Source organism: Ctenopharyngodon idella, chromosome 2 (assembly GCF_019924925.1).
Source record: "Ctenopharyngodon idella isolate HZGC_01 chromosome 2, HZGC01, whole genome shotgun sequence".
In the NCBI taxonomy this organism is placed as follows: Eukaryota; Metazoa; Chordata; class Actinopteri; order Cypriniformes; family Xenocyprididae; genus Ctenopharyngodon; species Ctenopharyngodon idella.
This window is the reverse complement of record NC_067221.1, coordinates 26,823,376-26,829,535: the sequence shown is the minus strand read 5'-3', so window position 1 is coordinate 26,829,535 and position 6,160 is coordinate 26,823,376. Positions and strand designations below refer to the sequence as shown.

Here is a 6,160-nt window from a genome sequence, read left to right as displayed (position 1 = left end):
ATAATTCTGAGCACCACTGTATGTGTAAGATTGTCCAAAATATGTAAAAGTTAAAAACGACACACTTAGACATCAGAACTCATCATACAAATGTCAACAATGGTGACAATCCAAAAAATAATTCAGCTGCATAATTTATTCATGCCGCAATGCATGCTGGGAGCCTAAAATTTTCATGTTATTGGAATATCAACGTTTCTAGAATGTTGAACTTTAAATCAAAATTAAGTTGAAAGTTAAGTTGAGGAACATCATACCTTTTAAAAAATGTTCCTCTAACGTTAAGAAAACTGGACATTTTTCACGTTCCCAGAACCAACACTGAATATTTAGAGAACGTTCTTATAACAAAATTCTGTTAGCTGGGAGGCAGAGATGCAGATCTAAGTGCAGGGTTTTATTAAAACATACAACAAAACAAACACAAGAACAGGAAACCAGGGAACTGATATTCAAACTATTTTAAAAGAGAACAATGAATTGTTGCCATGTTTTATTAAAAGTTGCCATGTGTATAAATAGCGGACATAGGAAGATATTTAAGTTATGCCCTGTTTCAAACAAATTTTACAAATTTAAATTTTAAGTAGTAAATAGAGAAACACTAAGCAAACTTTTTTTTTTTTACTGTGGGGAATGTGGGCATGTTTGTTCATTCCACTATTCATATCAGGTCAGTATAGGCGGGGTCAGTGTGTTTCTTTCTTACCTTTTAGACTTATAGACTTAGACTTATACATATGTCCTGTCCTCTCCACTGAGCTGTACGTCACATTCAGGAAACAATTTACACAATCATCCATCCATATCAAGTAAGTTTTTATTATTATTATTATTCATATTTCTTAAAGTAAAAAAGTGTACAAACATGCTTGTATTGAATTATATATATGTCACAAATTAACTGAATTTGAAAGCTCTTCAGATAAATGCATTTGAATGATTTTATTCATTAAAATTATTTAGTCTGACTCATTTTGCTATAAAGTTATGGAGACAAAAATGTGTGATGGTCACTACTGAATATTTTCTAAAACCATTGCCACAATATTTCAAATGCACAGAATTTTTAAGGCTTCCTCACTTTATATATGTACATATATATATATATATATATATATATATATATATATATATATATATATATATATATATATATATATAAAGTGAGCAGTTAAACATTTGATTCACAGCTCTGTACATTTTTGAAACACTGCAACTACATGCTGCCATTATTATATAAAGGTTACTTAAAAATCACAGGCAGGTGTGTTTGAACAGGGTTGGCCTGGCTTAAAGGGATCCATTGTATTCAAGCTTCAGGACACAGAACACACAGCTTCAGATAAACCATACTCATAATGATGATAATGGTTATTGTTTTTTTATTTACTTACTTTCATTATCATTAAATCATCTTACTGCATTTGAAGCTAAATTGGCAATGGAAAATTATTAGCACAAGCAACAGTCACAAGTACAATAATTAATAAAAAAAAATATATAAATAAAAAAAAAATAATAAAACATGTTTATTTGTTTGTTTGTTTGTTTTTTAACTGTCCTAACTATCCTACACAATAACTAGTCAGTTGGTGTCTTAAGGGTGACAGTGAGAAATATAGTCAGTTCCTCTTGAGTCATTCTTAGACCCTGAGAGAGCTCATCTAACAGGAATGACTGTAACGAAGCATGCAAACTTTTGTCTAGTGACATATTGCTGTTGATTGTATTGTGTATATTCTGTATTCTTTCTTGCTCACTCGATAAGGATGTGCTAAAAATGGAAAAGTTTTTCTTTTGCGTTTTTCGTGTACACACAACAATGTTGTCAAAGAGATCCCCATTCACACAGATGCATGAAAACAACTAAAAACGCTGTATTACTCATGGCTGGCCAGTAGTTGGCGATGTCACTTTGTAAAGATAACAATATCGTTTTCAAAAACTTTGAAACCCATCTTCAAAACTTTTTGTTTTCAAGCCCCAAAACGCTGTTGTCATGTAAATGAACGGCCAAATTGCATAAAAAGTTTTCCAATTTGAGTTGAAAACGGTGTTTTGTAAACAGCCCCTTAAAGTCAGTCCTGGAGAGTTTAGGTTCAGCCTTAATTAAACACATCTGAATCATCTAATCGAGGTTTTACATGTTGCCAAAATAATGGATCCTTCATAGGAATGCAAGAAAAATAGCTCCGGGTTGAAACAAAACTCTGCAAGACTGTAGTTCACCAAAGTATTATTGAGACTATGACTGATTGATCTGTACAGTTTTTTATATACTATGAAAAATATATGTAGAAATGTTTACTCTTTGTTTAGGACAATGTTTAACACAATTTGTCATTTTAAGGAAGGTGAAACATCCTAAACTGTGACCAGGCTTAACATAAAGAGCTACACCGGTAAATTAGTAAGGTACTTGTTATTAACTTTTCTTTTCCTCATGTTCTGTGTTGGTTTAATCTTATCAACATACTAACACGTTTTGTGTTCAGGTTCAGCTGAACTGTCAACATTCTTCAACTAAATAAGTAAGTATGGATTTCCCGGTCAAAGATCAAATCTAGTCCTTGATATCAGAAAATGTTTTTTTAAGGAAGGAATGGCAGTGATAATTTACTCATAATTAGTCATATAGTTTGAACAATGGTTTTCAAATACAATTAAAAATCTGTTTTATTACATAATTTATTCCATTGCCTTTTCTTGGCTGTTTTTTAGTTTTTATCACAAGCACAGATGTAGTTTATCTTTGCTTAGCCAGTCAGAATGCTTTTAAGCCTGTCCGTTTGTTGAAAGAATGCTGCTTTTCTAGTGTGACCAGTTAAAAAGCCCAGCCGACATAAACAAGCGGGCCGCATGAATGTGTGTCAGCCCAGGCACTTATATGAACTCTACTCACAGGCAAAAAGCAGAGCAAAAGCATGGAAATTCCTCTAAGTAAGTATTCAAGCTATCATTTCTTCATGCATCCATTGATCCATCCATCCATCAATATATCCATCTGTATTATTTACAGTGTCAGGCGTGAATATTATGCTGTTGGGCTCGACTGGATCAGGAAAGAGTTCATCAGGAAACACCATCATTGGAGTTAAAGGAACATTTGAAGAAGATTTTTCTCCTGAGTCTGTAACCAGAACCTGTAAATCAGAACAAACACAAGTGGATGGACAAACAATCACAGTGATCGACACTGTGGGACTCTCTGATACATCAGTGAAGATCACAGATGCTCAAACTCAAATTGTGAAGATGTTACAGGATATATGTGATGGCATTGATGTGTTTCTGCTGGTGATCAAACTGGGTCAGACATTCACAGAGAAGGACAGTAAAGTTGTGCAGTGGATCAAGGAGAATTTCGGAGCAAAGGCCTTAAATCACACAATAGTGCTCTTTACTCATGACGACCTGTTTCGTGCGTCGATAGAGAGATACCTGAAAAAATCTGAAACACTGCAGTCAGTAGTTGATCAGTGTTCAAGACGCTATCATGTTTTTAACAACAAAGATAAAGATCCATCTCAGGTCACTGAACTTCTTAAAGACATCAACAAACTGAGGGAAACACCTGGATACAGGAGATACACTGAGCAGGACTATAAGGATACTCAGGATAAAATTGTACGCAAAAAATATCTCATTGGAACAGCAAAAGGTGGAGGAGTAGGAGGTGTATTAGGAGGAGCAGGATGTGCAGTAGCTGCTAAAGCAGGAGCAGTTGCATTAACTGTAGGAAAAGCAGCAGTAATAGGAGCAGCAGGAGGTGCAGCTCTGGCAGCAGCGGCAGCTGTTGCTGGAGTGTATTTTTTTGCAAGAAAATGTATTCAGAGGTGAAAAAGTGACCCTCAGCATAACTAAAATAACTCTTGTATATAACATTAAAGAACAAAAACTTTTGAAAACACATTTACTGTCACAATGAATCATTACAATGCTTCAAAATGAATATACCACAGATTAATGTTTTTTTTTTTTTTTTTTAAATATTACATACGATTCTGATGTAATGATCTGGAAGGTATTTGTTTAATTTTACTTTACTTTTGTAATTTGTTATCTTCTTTCTTTTTTTTTTTCAAATAGTGTAATGCCTTTATTCACAATTTCCTTCTACATTTTATCTTCTTTTGTAAGGAACCTATAATATGTAATATCTGTTTTCATGCGTATTGTGTAATTTAATGTTTTATAACCCATGGCATGATTATATTTCATTAATATTTGTGCTTGTTCATGTTAATTAATGCATACGCTAAAAAAAATAAATAAATAAAACAATCAAATAACTGTCAGCTACTGCTTCCAAACAGAAACTGTAAAATTAAAGTAAAATACCCTCATTTAAAAAAAAATGCAAAATGTTTTACAGAAAAAAAACATTTTATTTTACAGATTATTATGATTATTACTAAGTTCAACAGAAAAACACTGTTTTTTTCACAGATATTTCCTGAATTATTATTATTATTATTATTATTATGTTATTATTATGTATTATTATATTATATTATTATGATATTTTGATTATAATGATAAAGCTTTACTGTAAAACATAAATCTCTTGCCATTAAACATTAGCTAGCAACATGTCACAGTTGATTTTGGGTGTTCTTTGTTTTTCATGTCTTTTTTTTTTCATAGTCATAGTTCCTGTCATGTGATTCTCTGTTCCCTCATGTGATCTTTATGATTTAAAAAGTCAGAATTGTGACTTTATATCACACAATTGCGAGTTTATAACTCGCAATTGCGAGATAAAAAGTCAGAATTCTGAGATAAAAGGTCGCAATTACTCTTTTTATTTTTTTATTTAGTGGCGGAAACGGGCTTCCATAGATCTTGCCTTGTGCTCCCCTTGTGAATGTGTCATGTTGTCATTGGTTAATTTAGTAATGTGGTTTCTCAGTCCTGTTCTGTCATTTGGCTTGTTCGACTTCATGCGGCTCCACAAAGATCGGCTGCCGCCTGACAAAAGCAATGCATTCTGGTTAGAAAATGTGTCCAACTTGATCAGCACTGCAGCCGGCTTGCGATCACATGTGCCATCAAAGTACCGTGAGAGCAAAACAAGACCAGCCGCCTAGCTCAGGCGCTGCAGTTTCTCAAAATCAGCAGTGAAAGCCTTGATGACGACACACTTTATTCTCATTGGTCAGATTCTGTGATGACAAGGACAACGTGTGTTGCGTGTTTTTTTCTGAGACAAGTTCCTTGATATTGATATTGAATATCTGATATTTAAAACATGGGAATTTCAATCGCATCCACTTCTTCGGCTACAATCAACGCAAAAATCACGTGGTCTGCCATGAATGAAGTTGGTTCAGCACAACACGGACAGCACGAAGAGTCCGACCTACCGGCCGTCTCCTCCCCTGTGTAGTTCATCTCGAACAAGCCTATTATCATTGTATAAATAGTCCTCATGTTTCATTGTTCTCTTGTCTAGCCTTGTTTTATGTAACCCACTGTTGGTGAGTGTTATGTTGTCAAGTCAATCCTTATCTTTGTTTGTTTGCTTTGCTCACTTTGGATTATTGTAAATAAAACTGTACTTGATTTCTCACTGCAACTCGCCTCAGTGGAAATTCGTTACACAATAACACATGCATGAGCTCACTTCAGTAACTACACAGTTGTAATTCCTGTGTTTCTCTTTCCTTCAATGATTCTGCTCGTTATCATCAGGTGTCTTCAATAATCGAACAATCATCACTCAATCACTTAAGATGAGCAGAACATGACAATATATCATAGACATGTTTTGAGACTGGTGGAGACAACAGCGCAGCATAAATCCCCTCATACCAGCCTCCTACGCTTCTGTCGCTGCCTCATAAGACGCAGTAGTCCAGCGCAGCGGCTACACATTGTCATGTTGTAAATAAGACATCTGTATTGCAAACCCCTCCATGCTGCGGTTGTTGATGTTATTGATTTTGGCTTATACCTACCTACCAATGGAACATCATTGCCAGAAACCAATACAGATAGTAGTATCTAAATAATTTTTTTAAATACAGAGATAGTATATTAAAAGCACATTTTAGTTCATATTTCATGGTGTCTCAAAATAGCACAGTTGAGTACACTTAGATGTTCTTAAGATTATCTTAAGAAGTACTAAAGAAGAATTTTTAGTATATTAAGT

At 34.1% G+C, this 6,160-nt stretch overlaps 1 long non-coding RNA gene across 1 annotated transcript; it reads left to right on the top strand.

Moving 5' to 3' along the window:
• Positions 1–696: 696 nt before the first annotated feature.
• Positions 697–2,943, top strand: LOC127503780 (uncharacterized). Its single transcript, XR_007927201.1, has 4 exons — positions 697–812; positions 2,354–2,418; positions 2,499–2,534; positions 2,819–2,943. It is a non-coding gene; the product is annotated as an uncharacterized LOC127503780 (long non-coding RNA).
• Positions 2,944–6,160: the final 3,217 nt, after the last annotated feature.